The sequence below is a fragment of the Danio rerio genome, chromosome 9 (genome assembly GCF_049306965.1).
Source record: "Danio rerio strain Tuebingen ecotype United States chromosome 9, GRCz12tu, whole genome shotgun sequence".
In the NCBI taxonomy this organism is placed as follows: Eukaryota; Metazoa; Chordata; class Actinopteri; order Cypriniformes; family Danionidae; genus Danio; species Danio rerio.
The window spans coordinates 34,209,374-34,225,137 of NC_133184.1; the positions used below are offsets into that span (position 1 = coordinate 34,209,374).

Sequence of the window (15,764 nt, forward strand, 5' to 3'; positions counted from 1 at the left end):
CAACATCAGCCACAGGACAACCACACCACACACCAGCTATTAGTGTTGTGGAAAGACAGCGAATAGAGCCAGTTTGGTGGATGGCGATGATTGGGAGGCCATGATGGGTAAGCGCAGATGGAGCAAAATTGGCCAGGACACAAGGGTTACACCCCCAACAGTATCTGGATGCAGCCTTTATGATTCAAGCTGAGATTGCATCCCTCAGCGATGCAATGTCAGATACAATGCACTTAATGGAGTGAGTGACGTCACTGTGACGGGTAGGGTTAGTGGTGGGGTTAGGTGAGCGCATTAAAAAGCATTGGATTGCACTGCACCAGGTCTGCATCCAGACCCTTCTCTACACCCCTGCTCTTTATGAGAAGTGCCATGGGACTTTTATGGCCACAGAGAGTCAGGACCTTTGTTTAATGTCTCATCCGAAAGACGGCACCCACTGACAGTACAGTATCCCCTTTCCCTTTACTATACTGGGGCATTAGGACTCACACAGACCGCAGGTTGAGCGCCCCCTGCTGGCCTCACTAACACCATTTCCAACAGCAACTTAGTGTTCCCATTTGGTCTCCCATCCAAGTACTGACCAGGCTCAAACCTGCTTAGCTTCAGTGAGTAACTGGTCTTGGGCTGTAGGGTGATATGGCTGTGGCTTTAGAGGACAAATGTACACAAATGATCTCTTGTATTGTTTAAATAGAAAGAAAAACACATCCTTGTCAATAATAATAATAATGATATAAATATAATAATTAATAAGAATATTAATTATTACTATATTAAAAATAAATGCTATAAAACTATTATTCGACTACTACTATTACAATATATCATGCATTAGCTTATGTTAAATAACAAATCAAACCTTATTGTAAATATTGTGTGTGTGTGTGTGTGTGTGTGATTTATTGCATTAAAAATAGATTAATTCATTTGTCAAAAAGTGCGTTTTTACTCAAACACAGGGACCAAACCATTATGGCCAGGCTGCATTTTTTACAAATAATCTATTAGTCCTGGTTTGGGTGGACAGTGTTTGGTCCTGGAGGAGTTGTGGTAATGACAGGGAACAGCACACGCTCAACACTGAATGAGACACGGCCGCGTCTGCAGACACGTCGGCCCACAGGCAGCCCTCCAACATTCAACCTCAACTGCTCCTCAGGGTCACTTTAGCCAGAGTGCGTGGTTCCTGTTCCGCCCTGCGCCCATCACTGTTCACACATACACACACTCACACACACATACTGTATGCCCTCGAAGCATTGTTCTCCTTCATAGGCGCATAAATGAGCACTTGCTGTGTTTTAAGGGGAATCTAATTAGTACAGTCAGAGTGGAACAAGTCTTGGGACATCATTGGAACATTTGACACATGTATTGTTATATAAACACACATACACACGCACGCACACACAATAGAGGTTTGTTTAGACGGGGTGGGTAAATTGTTTCTGTTTGGAGGATATTTATCATGCACGGCATGGCCCTGTGGTCCGGTGGCTTCTGTAATGGCTCTGATTAATGGGGCCTTATTAACAAAAGGTGGTTTGTTCAGACCCCGCAGGCGCCATGTAATGCTGCCACTCAACACTGCTGTAATGGGCTGTTTGAGGAACACTGTGATTAAACACTATTACATGCTTACTAAACTCTTTTAACTACATTCAACAGGACTGGGTTGGCAAACAATGATACATCAAGGCACAATAAGGGATGGATTGTCTGATGAGCTGATTGATGGACAGACAGCTGCCTAGGAATAGATACATATTTTGATGTGAATATTAGTTACTGTAATGGATACAATAGCCAAAAATATGTGTATCTATATGTTAAATATCTAAAGTAAAAATATTAAATTCTATCATTCTGCCAGAATGTTTTTTTTCTTTCTTTTGTAGTGATGCCATAAAACAGGTATAGGCAAGTTTGATTCTAAAAAGCCACAGTCTGGCAGAGTTTTACTCTTAATCAAATACATGTGAACAAGCAAATCAGAGTTTAAGTGTTACTATAAGGCTACACACAGGTGAGGTTTTTATCACTGCAGTTCTCCAGGACCACATTTCTTTAAGACCATTGCAGATCTCCAGGACCGCATTTACTCCTGGACACTCTAGATTACGTTTATTATATAAAAATAAAATATAATAATGCCTTGATTTTAATTATTTAATTAGGACAGTAGGGTCTGACTTTGCTTAGACAAAAGTCTTGTCACTTAACAAAAATAACATATAAAAAAAATAAGTCATGCTGCAGTGGAAAAAGAAAGAATGTTGTGCATGACTCTCATGAGCTTGGATAACTGCATCCATACATCTCTGCAATGACTCAAATAACTTATTAATAAAGTCATCTGGAATGGTAAAGAAAGCCTTCTTGCAGGACTCTCAGAGTTCATCAAGATTATTTTGATTCACCTTCAATGCCTCCTCCTTCATCATACCCCCAGACATGCTCAGTAATGTTCATGTCTGGTGACTGGGCTGGCCAATCTTGGAGCACCTTCTTTGCTTTTAGGAACTTTGATGTGGAGGCTGAAGTATGAGATGGAGCACTATCCGGCTGAAGAATTTGCCCTCTACTCTGGTTTATAATGGGATGCAGTTTAACAGATGATTAATCGGAAAAATCTACTTTCTGCCACTTTTCTAAATTATCTACTAGAAGTCAAGTTATTATTTGTAGCTGTTACAATGGCAGCAACACCAAAAGCTATATATATATGTATAAAATGCATTCACCACATAAGGCTATCAAATTTCAATATTCATTTCTATTAATTTATGAGTAAATCATAACTTTTTTTATTTGCAATCAAACATTTTTAAGCTGCTTTTTGTATTTTTATAATATATATATATATATATATATATATATACATACATAATAGTTTTAATAACTCATTTCAAATAACTGATTTATTTTATCTTTGCCATGATGACAGTAAATATTATTTTACTAGATATTTTTCAAGACACTTCTATACAGTTTAAAGTTACATTTAAAGGCTTAACTAGGTAAATTAGGTTAACTAGGCAGGATAGGGAAATTAGGCAAGTTATTGTATAACGATGGTTTATTCTGTAGACTATCGAAAAAAATGGCTTAAAGGGGCTAATAATTTTATCCATAAAATGTTTTTTTTTAATCAAAAACTGCTTTTATTCTAGCCAAAATAAAACAAATAAGACTTTCTCCAGAAGAAGAAATATTATCAGACATACTGTGAAAATTTCCTTACTCTGTTAAACATCATTTAGGAAATGTTTACAAAATTAATAATACTAAAAATTGGGGGCATAATAATTCTGACTTCAACTGTATATGTATACACACACACACCAACACACACACACATATATATATACATTGGAAAAATAGGTTGGCAATCATGTCCTTCAGTACATGACAAATTAGCATTAAGGAACGGAACTACCCTTATAAATAAACAATAAATAACAACAAAAATTAAGCTTAAAAAAACACCTATCTTTTATATTTGGACTTGCGATAGGAGGAGTCGTTGATGCGTGTTGGCACATTTCCAAACACTCTCCCTGGACAGACTCCTAATTACGGCCGCTCGAGCTGCGTGTGCTGCCGCTAACCTCATTCCGCACTATCTAGTCCTCGCCGTTAACTAATCCAATCAGAGCTCATTTCAAACTTCACACTGGAGCACTAATAGAATAATGCCATCATATCAGCTCTGCACTGAAGGGGGAGGCACGTTTGACGACCTCTCACACACACATTCAACACAATACACAGACACACACACAGACGCGCATACATGGATCAGCCATATTCCAACCCTCCCCCCTCCACATCCTCTGGCACCGCAGGGCTGGCAATAATAATTATTATGTAAATAAATACGCCAGCGGTAATCACATTCGTGCCACTGATCCAATTAGAGTGCTGATACTCGTGGGCTCTGTGCAGACCAGTGCCTGATAGGTAGAGTCTATATGTCTGTCTGGGCCCCTAATGCTGGAGCCAAACTTCTGAGCTCACCTGCTCCATAAACATCCATCTACCTACTGCACACAACAATCAGGATCAGCACTGGTATCTGGTATCTGTATTACCTCCAAGACTGTGTTTTTAGGCATTATCATAGATCTTTATTTTTGGTGTTTCATCAGATTATTGTCTTGTTGTTTTGATTAGGATGTCACGTTATTGTAGGGACCTCAAATAGTTACTTATAGGTTATTTTGACTTCAGGGATATTGAGCAATTTTAAGGCTTTTCTAGCTCTAAAATATGACAAAATATAATTAAAATGAAACTATTTATGTAATTTGATTGGTGAAAAGCCCCAAAAATCATATAAAAAATAAAATCACTGTTTCCCTTTCAAAATGAAATGATTTTTTTTAATGTTTCAAATATTGTTAATAACTGTTTTCACACTAATAATGATAAGAAATGTTTTGAGCAATGAATCAGCATGTTTTAAAAAGGATTATACACTATATGCACTAGAGACTGGAGTGATGGCTGGGAATAAATACATTTTTAAATATATTAAAAATAGAAATATTATTTTAAATAATTTAGTTAATTTTTAGGATATTTTATCATTTGTTAAGCATAAGACTCGTCTTTCAAAAACATTCAAAAATCTTACACTTTTGGGCAGCAGTAAATATAGAATTTTATCGTTAACACTTTGTTTAAGTCACAATTAATGCTATTAACAGCTGACATATTACCTGCTTATTATCAAGATATTAACTGTTTATTAGTAGTTATAAAGTATGATATTATTTTGCATCCTATAATCCCGCAGCTCTAGTTTTAAACCCAAAGTATACCTTACTAACTATTAATGAACAGCTAATTAGTAGTTTATTAAACTAGTAGTGCTAGTTAATGGTTTTTTAAAACCATGAATTGTGCCCTAAAGTGTCACCTTTTTATTAAAAAAAAAATAATAATAAATTCTGGTGAGATTATTCATGCTACCCTAATCGATTTGTGTTGGGTCAACATGATTGGATTGTGTGGAACCCTGCATTTTTTTTTACAGTGTATGGTGCAAAGGTTGGGGTTAGAGTTTGTAATGGTTCGGGCATTATTAAACATCAAATTTAAGCTGGTAGCTGAAAAAACAATTCAAGCAGTACTTCATCCAATTAAAAATGTATCTTTCATTCAGTTTAATATTATTTGTTTTATTTTTCAGGTAATATATTTTAAGTTCAAAACAGAGTTAAATATAAATGTTTTAGGAGATCAACCAAGAAATGTTTGTTTTGACCAATGTAAAATTTTAAGGTTAAACACACTAATGATCTGGCCCACAGCACTTGCCAGGTGCATCATGGGAAATGGTTTAGAGTTAGTTTATGCGATATTAGTAAAAATACATGGTATGTTTTGTTATAAACTTCACGTGTGTTCATGTTTAAGTTGGCTTCTGTAATTTATGCCCAATATTTTATTTATTTATAAAATATTGGCCATCACCATCAACGAGGGTAGTGTGTAAAAGCAATGCCCTGGCCCTGGCTGTTCGTGTTCCGAGCTCAGATTAAAATAGTTAACTGACAGTGCTGTGCTGTCTCCTATCAGCTTATTCTGCCAGATTACTGACAACAGAGATACTCAAGTTTGAGTGTTCTCCTAGCTTCAGTTGCCCATACAGCAATCATTATGATATGATTTGTACTTTAATGAAAAAAAAATAAAAATAAAAATTAAGGCACATGATTAATTTTTCTTTGACTCAATTGAATAGATGTAAAACCATTATCCTATTTCTTTAATTGGATGAATGAACATTTTATGGGAATTGTTGTTTTGATTAAAACTATATCTTCTGGTTTAAAACAAAAAGAGAGCTTAAATTTATAAGATAAATATGCTTTGTACCAGGTTATATAAAATTGTTCTCATGGAGATAGAAAACATTGTTTAAGGCAAATTATTTATTTTTCATTGAGTCAAGTGATAAAATTTAGATGTGAACCATTACCTTAATTATTTTAATTGGATGAAACATATTGGATTAGCAACATACTGCATTTCATCATCGAGCTGTGTTATATCTATTTTTGAATGGGGGCACATTCTGAAGCAGGTAGCTCAAATTGTCAGAACATTTGTGTTTTTTATTTATTTTAATTTTTTATAAATAAAGTAAAAAGCCTGGGGAAAAAACTTCAAAAAGACATTTTTGGTAATGGAGCCATTAAAAGTTTTGTTTATGTACAATATTTAGCTTTACTCCAACATGTCAATCTTGTTTTTTAAGATAGACAGCATTGAAGGCACTTGCTTCTCCCATCACATCTGCTCATGATTTTTGTGATTTTTAGGAATGTTTAGTGACTCTGAATTGTGCCATTGCACATGTTTCATGTGCGCTAGGAAACTGTAGTATTAAGTTACTGCAGTGCAGCTGAAGAGGCCAAGTGTGTCTGCAAAGGTGCTACGTATGGCACATCACCAGTAGGTGACGTCACTTATCTGTACTTGTACAACAATCCACAAGTAAACAAAAAAAAAAGTCAAGCCTCATGAATAAACACTGTCATGCCACCGGAATGAATATGTATTCTTTCTGAAAGCCATTAGTTTAGGCAGTCCCTGTTTAGTGTGCATAGTGCCATTGCCCTTGCTGAGAACACTATGGTTAATGCATCATTGTAACGAATGGCTCCCAGAGCAGAGTCCCTGCCTTTTACATCTCAATCAGGTCATTCCTGTTTATTTATGTATTGTACACGACGAGGGGGAGGAGAGGAGCCCATTGAATACTGCATAGTTACTTTTTCTATTTAGTAAAAAGCTTTTACAAGGATTGTGAGCATCAAATTAATCCAAGAACACAGAAACAAGAGGGCCAAACAGATAAAAGAAATATCTTATAGACTATACAGATGTGGAAAATGTCAGCATGCATTTCTTCCATATGTATTCTTTATATCTACCCTCTCCCACTCTCTCTCTCGCTCTCTTTGCCTCCACATTTTTTCTCTTATATCCTTCTTTTTCCCAGTTGGTCGCACGCTATTAAACAAACACTCTTAATATTTGGGCTGGCTGGCAGTTTGAATTTCATCTCATGGACGCATCTTGTTTCTTTCAAACCTTGACTGTTTTGACATTCGCTTCAATTAAGATATAAACAAGCAGGCCTCTTGATGGTGATGGCGGAGCCACTAATTTGCCTAATTGTTTGCAGTTGTCTGGGAAGCAGAGGCCTGATCGACTCAACCAGAGAAGGGGAGACGAGGAAGGAGAGAACGAGAAAGAGAGAGAGAGAGAGAGAGAGAGAGAGAGAGAGAGAGAGAGGGAGAGAGAGGGAGGGACTGAGTGATTAAGGCTCTAAAGACTTCCTTCGCCTGTTTATGTGCTAGATCAGCTTCAAACACGGCCATTAGACCACAATTACAGATTTGGACAAGGCAGGAGAGGCTCTGGGGAGGCAGTGGAGTGAGGATGTGGCCCTGGAGGGTGGGCATCGCAGACCCATGAGACTAAAAGAGCCATCCAGATAAGCACCTCCAGTAAAGTGGTGATAAGAAATTATCAGCTGCTTGAACAGGCAAAAGAGTCAAACGACAGAACTGGAACATCATGACTGGCTTTAGGAGAGCATGAGTGTTTGACACAAGTTTATTTTTAAACAAGCTTAAATGTATTTGCGATAATACCTGGATAGTTGAATTTCTTGTATAAGATTATTAAGCATTAAAGAACTATTTTTTTCTGTCACATGTCAGTTTAAATAAGATAAAATAAATAAATAAATCATTTAAAACGATCAGTTATAATACTGTATTTAACAAACATTAGAACGGAGGTGCCAAAACATAGGGTTTTTTGGTACACTGTAAAAAAATTAATCCAGTACAACAGAAAACAAACATAATCCTTATTTCCTTTTGTTTTGTTTTGTTCACTCATCTTTTGAAAACATCAGCTGCACTGACCTAAAATAATTTGTCAGTAATACAAAAAAATGTTTAGTTGGGCTAACATAAGATTATTAGTTTTCTGGGTGATCTGAAACATTAAAGCTGCCATTTTTCCTAGCATTTATTATGCTTTCAGTGTACATAAAATCCTTACTGTTAATTTAATTTGATGTGGGCTCCCCTTCTTATTCACAGTATAGACCTTCTTTTCTGTGTAGGAAAAACGGCTATTATAAGGACAACATGTTTCCAAAAATAAATGATTAACTTTTATTTGCCAATGTACTAAATCTAAAACAAATGATTAAAATACTATCTGTAAAATATTTACCTGTGTGAAATTAACACAGTTATTTTTCTATATATTATCATTTTTCTATAATCAACATTACAATAGAAGAGAAACATTTTCAGTGCAGTTTATATGAGCTGTCACAATGAATATCATTCCAAAAAAGGTATGAACAATTTTTTTTTTATGGTGATCAAATTAATGATTAAAGGAAAAAGTCTCTGAAAAATGGAAATTGAACACAGATATTGAATTCAATTCCTGGAAAATACATGGTAATTCAAAAAGAATACCACTACTTTTGGGTTGATTTCACTCAAGTGTCTGAAGGGGGTCATATTGAACATCTATGAACTTGTTTTCTAATAAAAAAAAGCTTGAAGTACTCTTCACATTTACACATTTCATTTACAGTAAATTGCAAACTGGCCCTCACATTCAATTTTTCTCAGTCACGCTGATGCAGCAGCCAACACAGGAGTTCCCTTAAAGCTTACTTCGATGTATTATTTTCACAATTTCTTATGGCATAGCAGTCAAAATAGGACAAATGAGCTCATATATGGGACAAATTCTGGACCTTTGTCAGTGAGGGGTGGGTCTTTCGAACCACCCGAACCTCCCCTGGCTACAGGCCTGTACTGCAAATTCCCTGGAGCAACTTAAAGGCATAGTCCACTCAAAACTGAAAATGTTGTCATCATCTACTCACCCTGCACTTGTCACAACCCTGTTTGAGTTTCTTTCTTCTGTTGAACACAAAATACGATATTTGGAAAAACCTGTAACCACTGATTACCATAGTATTTGATTTTCCTACTCTAAAAATCAGTGATTACAATCTTTTTTTGTGTTAAAAAAGAAAAAGAAACCTGTATGGAGCCACTTGATTCCTCAAGTGGTCCCATACCTTGACAAATTCAAATAGTGAGTACATTTTAATTTTTGAGTGAACTATCCCTTTAAGGATACATGCATAATGGCTATATTAGTACTCTTAGCTTAGTTCAACTTAGTAGTCATTCAGTTTGCAGTCTTGAGCTTAGCTGTCACTACTGTACACCTTTAATGTAGATATTGTAAGTTGTCAGTTTGACTAGATGATGCAGAACAGAAGTCAGTGGTGAGAGACAGTGCTGACCTTTGGCTGAATTTGTCGCCTCTTCCCCAGTGAGAGTGTTCTTAATGAATAAACCAATGATTCATTCACAGATAATGATGTGTGTTGGGTGAGTGATGAGTGTTTGAGTGGTCATCTATTAGGGAGAAGGTCGTTGGCCTTAAAACCCATCCAGTGTCACTCAAGTGTGGAGTCCTATTCATCATTAACACACAGGATCTTGAGCTGGGAGAAGAATCATTACCCTTTACTCTTTTTTGGGGGTTTTACTACCAATGGTACAGAAAGTGCAACAACATAAACTGTGTCACTCACATGGGCATATGTTTGTGTAGTACTAATGCTAACTGTGACTTCAGGGCCAAGCTTTCATCAGGACTTATTTATTTTCAACTGTATCATCTTTGGGAAATTGAGCTTTCATTACGTATTTTGACATACATTTGAGTAGAAGTAATAGAAATGTCAAAAAAGTCCCAATGTCTTTTATTCATCAGTTGCTGATTGGATTTGAGATGTTGGACTCACATGTGGAGGCAAACTAATGTTAATTCACAAGCGAGGACTAAAAGATTGAAGTGAACCTAGTGAATGAGCTGTTTTCACAGAAAGGTTATTTTGATTAAACAATGTTTAGGAAAAACAAGTATACATAAATTGTTCACAATAAAACTTAACATGCATTTTGAAAATAAATACTTTTTGGTGACTATTCATTTCAAGCTTAATGCATGTTTAAATATTTTTTTTAAAGGTAGTCTTTAAAGAAGCTAGACAATTTCATTTAGTGATACATTAAGATGCTGTTATTACTTTAAACAAAATAAAGTTTTATAGAAATAATGTTATATATTTGTTATACGGTATATACATTAAATTTAAATTTCAAATGGCTACCAAATTAATATTTCTCAGTTTCATACAGCTTAACTTAATGTACTAAATGAAGTTTATTTGAAAATCTAATTTCGAGAGAATCACTTGATTATGATCGAACATGGCTGGTTCTGCATTAACTATGAATGATCCACTAATCAGACAATTCCTAACCCACTGTAAAAAGCCACGGTTTCTCACTACAGTCATCTTCGATTTGAAGGATCCCCCCTTCCACCCCTACTCCTCCACCTTTCCCTTCATAGGGTGGCACAGTGGCCCAGTGATTAACACCTTTTCCTTTAACAGGCCTACTGTCGTTTCTGTGCAAAGTTAGCATGTTCTCCCTGTGTTTGCGTGGGTTTCCCTTGGGTTCTCCAGTTTCCCTCACAGTACAAAGACATGCGCTATAGGTGAATTGAATAAACTAAATTGGCCGTATTGTATGTATGTAAATGAGTGTGTATGGATGTTTCCCAGTATTGGGTTGCAGCTGGAAGTGCATCCGCTGCAGAAAACATGGTGGATAAGTTGGCAGTTCATTCTGCTGTGGCGACCACTGATTAATTGAGGGACTGAGCCAAAAAGAAAATGAATGAATGAATGAATAAATGATTTCAGTCAGAAACTTTCAAAGTGACACTTTTCAGTGAATCACTGAAGTTCCAAGCTGAGAATCTGTAATTGTCTTTTAGTCAATAATATTTATGAGTGAATCACTGAATTGCTTTAATAAAAACACTTTCATTCTGAAACTTCTGAAGTGACTATTTTTTGTCAGCTATTGAATTATTTCTGTAGGAAGACATTGAAAACCATTTAGAAAGAAATGTAAATGCATGAGTGACTTAATTTAAGGCTAACAGAATGAAAATCCTCTGCTGTATTGTGTCCTATAGTTCATATTGCTACAAATCAATAGTAACACATTTTGTTAAATAAAATAGAGGTTTGACCATTGTCTCAAAATGAAATTAAAACAAAATAAACAACATACAATTTAAAAAGTATAACCCTAAGTCACTCAAAAACGTTTCTTACATGACTTTACATTAAAAAGTGCACCAATGCGTAGCGACAAACAAGCCTTCATCTGGGTGTCAAACTATGAAAATGCACATAGTCCAATTGAACAATCAGTTGGTCACATGACAACTGCCAGGTTAAGTTCAAAACATTCATTCATTTTCCTGAGTCTCTTTATTCATCAGGGTTCACCACAACGGAATAAACCACCAAATTATCCAGCATATGTTTTACACAGCGGATGCCATATCAACTGCAGCCCTGTATTGGGGAAACACCCATACACTCTCACATGCACACACATACATTCAATTTATTCAATTTACCTATACTGCATGTTTTTGGACTGTGGGGGAACCGGAGCACCCGAAGCAAACTCCACACAGAATTGCCAACTGACCCAGCCAGGACTGAAACCAGCGACCTTCTTGCCACCGCGTCGCCAAGTGTAAAACACTGCAAAAAAAAAAAAAAAACTCTTGTAGATATAATATACCCTATAAATACTAAATATTTTAAAATTACCATAAAGGAGGATAAAAGAAAACTCTCAGAACCTCCAAAACCCTAGGCAAGACTTAAAAATACTAAAAAGAAAGCATAATTCTGTAATAGCGTATTGCAAAATGACTGTCACTCCTCTCTGGCCTAGCAAGCATTAGCTACAGTTAGCACTGTTTACATTGTGACCAAACATTTATGGTGTTTTCCTCCTATCGTGTAGTGTAAAGTGTGACCTCTGCTATGGACAGGCCATATAGGCAGTGGGTGGCCGGATACAGTTCGTGCCCTCACTTGCTTGCGCCTGGCATGACGCCGGGAGATGTGCAGCAGATGAAAGCGTCCCGGTGCAGCTGTGAATGCTATCATGGCAGCCATCAGCAGACAGAGCGCTGCATGCTGGAGCTGGAGAGGAGACAGCGGCTCAATGCTATCACTGGGGCCATCAGCCAATGCAGCAAACAAGAGAGGCAGCCCTGCACGCGCTCAGTGGCGGCTAATTGAGTGTGACCGCGGGGACATGAGGCTTTGTGCTGCACAGGTGAGCTAATACAGACGCCCACAGCGCGTAATGCAAAGACAATGCCCACACGCACTATTGCACACAGCGTGTTTGCGAGACTCAAAATAGCATACAATACAGTTCAAAATATTTTGTCGCAGGAGTATGAATAAATGAGTCATGTGTGTGTCATCTCTCTGGTTTCCTTTAGGTTTTTCCATGTTGGAAGATATCTGTGATGACTTTATGTAACTAGACGGAGAGTGGAAAGTTAATATCAACTGCTCTGACCATCTTAATGACTGACATTTAGCCATTAACTACTGCAGGGTCAGAAATCAGCACGGTTTCTCATACTGACCTGGGGATTCATTAATCACCACTTAAAGGGATAGTTGATAGTTTACCTAAAAATGAAGATTTAGTCACCGTTTACTAATCTAATTTACATTTACTCATTTAAAGTGATTCCAGTCATGTTGAAGTTTCTTTGTCCTGTTGAACACAAAAGAAGATCATTTGAACAATGTTGGAAAACGACAATACTGAAAAAAATGTTCAGCATCTCACTTCAAAGGTCTAAATCTGAATTTTAAATAGTATGAAAGTGGTTATTTCACCATCAGTGGTTATAAAAAGCTTTCATATGCATAATATATAAACAATAATAATACATAAATAAATCAGTTTGCATTTAAGTAGATTAATAGCAAGTGCAAAATAGGCCAACTGATAAATGTGTCAGCAAAACTCCAAAGGATTTGCTGAACCATGCTGCATTATGGCAAAATTCACAGTTCGTAGCTCAAAGTTATTTAAAACAAGTCAAAATGATGACATAATTCAATTTATTGTGTGGATTGAACAGAAGAGAGATATAAGGGGGGAGAAAAGCTACATATAGATTCACAGTACCCACAGTACCCCAGAGACTTAGACCGTTAATTAAGGAGAAACTTATGATTAGTCTTGCTTTCTAGTACAACTATCTAGTCAGTTTTTCTTAAACCAAGATCAGATTAGATGTTTAGTCAGTTTTTTTTTTCAGTTTAACAAAATTAATAGTGTTTATTATGATTAATAAACTAGAAACTAGAAGGAGAAAAAGAAAATCTGTCAATGGGATCAGACAAAAAATAAATACATTTTCTGACCCCACTTGCTGATATAGTTTCTTAATTTAAAAAGATATTAAAATTAAAATGTCTTGCAGCTATTCAAGATCTTTAACATTACAGTTTGCATGAAATCTTAATTTACAATGTTTATTTTGCCAGCACACATTGTTAGTCTGAAGGTGAACAAAATAATCCATGCAAGTTAATCCACTGAAAAACTGTTTGTTTGGGTAGTTTTTAATCAAAACCTAACCATTAGCCATGCCCTGCCCGCTGTTTATTTGCTGCAAGTGAAAGATGAAGGGAGGAGCCAAAATAAAACCCACTACCTATTCATATGACATCTTCATCTGTAGCAATTTCCAGTTCACATGGAGTAAAGAATAGATTCATGAATATGTGGCTCTTGGTGATTTACTGTATAAAATGCAAGTCAACAGGTGCATGCACTTTGAGAGTGAAAAATACATACACAGGCAAGTAAAATTAATAATGAAGGGCCAAAAACACATCTTAGTTGATGCTATTTGTTAACAAGAGAGGGGGGAAACACATGCTTTGTATTGTTATTAAAATGATATTTACTTTTTTTTTAACTGATGCTCCAACCTATAAAGTATAACATTACATTTGTATGTGATCTCAATCAAGAAGACTAACTTCTTACAGATTCCCTATCATTTGATATATGTCATTGTGAATTGTGTTATTGACCATTTTTCTCTTGTAAATATGTCACTTCATGAGTCCTTAATATCTTGTCAAGAGCCACAAGCATTACTTTTAGTTTGTTTCTATTTGGACATTTACAGTGCCTGTAGTGATTTACATTTAATCACCCGCAGGTTCAGCAAACAATTTTTTAAAAATGTTTCACTTAAAAGTCCCACAAATGTCAAGATAAGATCAAATATGTTGTCATTTTCTTCTCAAGTAAATGTGAGTTTGTTTACCAAATATTTATTGTAGAACTTTTTTTGCTATGTATATATTTCATTAGGTGGTACAAGATCAGGTCGCTCTCGAGAGCGCCCTCTGGTAAAAGGGGGAAAGGGGAAGATGGGGTGGACCGGAGGATTCTTCAAAAAATGAAGACAAGGCAGTAATGCTAGTCGGGCTATTTAAACTGATTGACTTCCTAATGATTACAGAGGAGAGACCAGCCACGATCAATCATATCACGTGCTCCACGATCAATCATATCACGTGCTCCTCGTGAAATTAGTTTGTGAAACTTCACATAGTAAAACCTAAAAAAGAATATTGTAGTTTTACTTACAGTACTATTTGTCTAATGTTTACTTACTAAATATATTCATTTGAATAAAATATACATTTTGTTGTAATTTTTTTAATACAAAAAAAAGTTTTAAAGTTTTTAAATACTGTAGCTCTAATAGTTTTAAAGTGCTTTGTTCTTCATGACATGCACATCACTCACTTAACACAAGAAAAAAAGATCATTATAATGAACACTTAACAAATATGTACAAAAGACAAAATCCATCCAAACCTTCCTTTCCTGGCATTCCTGTGAACACCACTTGAGTTCTTTGTATCAGGCAGAGCCGCGGTTCTCTCAGCTTACTGGACCCGTGCTATTCTGAGCCCTGTTTACGAGCTCTGTGTCTCTTGCTCTGCATTCAATGCTGACCTTTAATACCATGAAGAGGCACAATGAGCACCAAGCCCATCATTATTTCCTATTTTTTACACAGACGTTTCTGACCAACAATCACTGGAGCCCACAGATTGTAAACGGCACCATCCGCCACAAGTGTCCACAGAATGTGGCCTGACGGGGCGATGTTTGAGACAGCTATACATAGAGCCCCTCCAAAAAAACCTCCATTCCACAGTGGCTGGGTTCGCTGGAGGGGGAGATCGGAGACATGGCCTCTCTGTCAGACAAGCATAGGGTGATTGAGTTGGCCAAGAAGTGTATTATGTGACAGCTTGCGGATGAATTTTGAATAATGTGTGTAAAGCTACATTAGCGTGGGATTGTGTGGTAATGTGACAAGGCTATTTGTGTGCACCACACATCAAAAAGAGGGTTCAAGTATTATGTTGGTGTGAGGATGTACAAGCTGACCACATGGCCTGGTAGTTCACACATTAGAGACTCAGACTATAGCAATTTGTTTCTATATTATATATTTATTATGGAGACAATTGACTGTCTTTATAAGTTAGTAACTGAATCTTAAAGCATACTCACACTTGGTACAGTTGCCTTGAACTGTGCCAAAGCGCGATTGTCCCCTCTCTTGTCTCCTCTCTCCCCTGACGACATACACTCACATTTAATTTTGCCTTCCAAACCTGAGCATGTTTACGTCACTGATGATGCAACTATTCAGTTTAACAGGAAGAGAAGAGCTCT

The 15,764-nt window shown here is 36.4% G+C and overlaps 1 long non-coding RNA gene across 1 annotated transcript in view; it reads left to right on the forward strand.

Moving 5' to 3' along the window:
- LOC141376156 (uncharacterized) overlaps window positions 1–14,332 on the forward strand; it is an 82,313-nt gene extending 67,981 nt beyond the window's left edge. Inside the window, exons 3-4 of the long non-coding RNA XR_012385517.1 lie at window positions 12,010–12,299; window positions 12,472–14,332. This is a non-coding gene — a long non-coding RNA (uncharacterized lncRNA). The remainder of the gene's footprint in view (window positions 1–12,009; window positions 12,300–12,471) is intronic.
- Window positions 14,333–15,764: the final 1,432 nt, after the last annotated feature.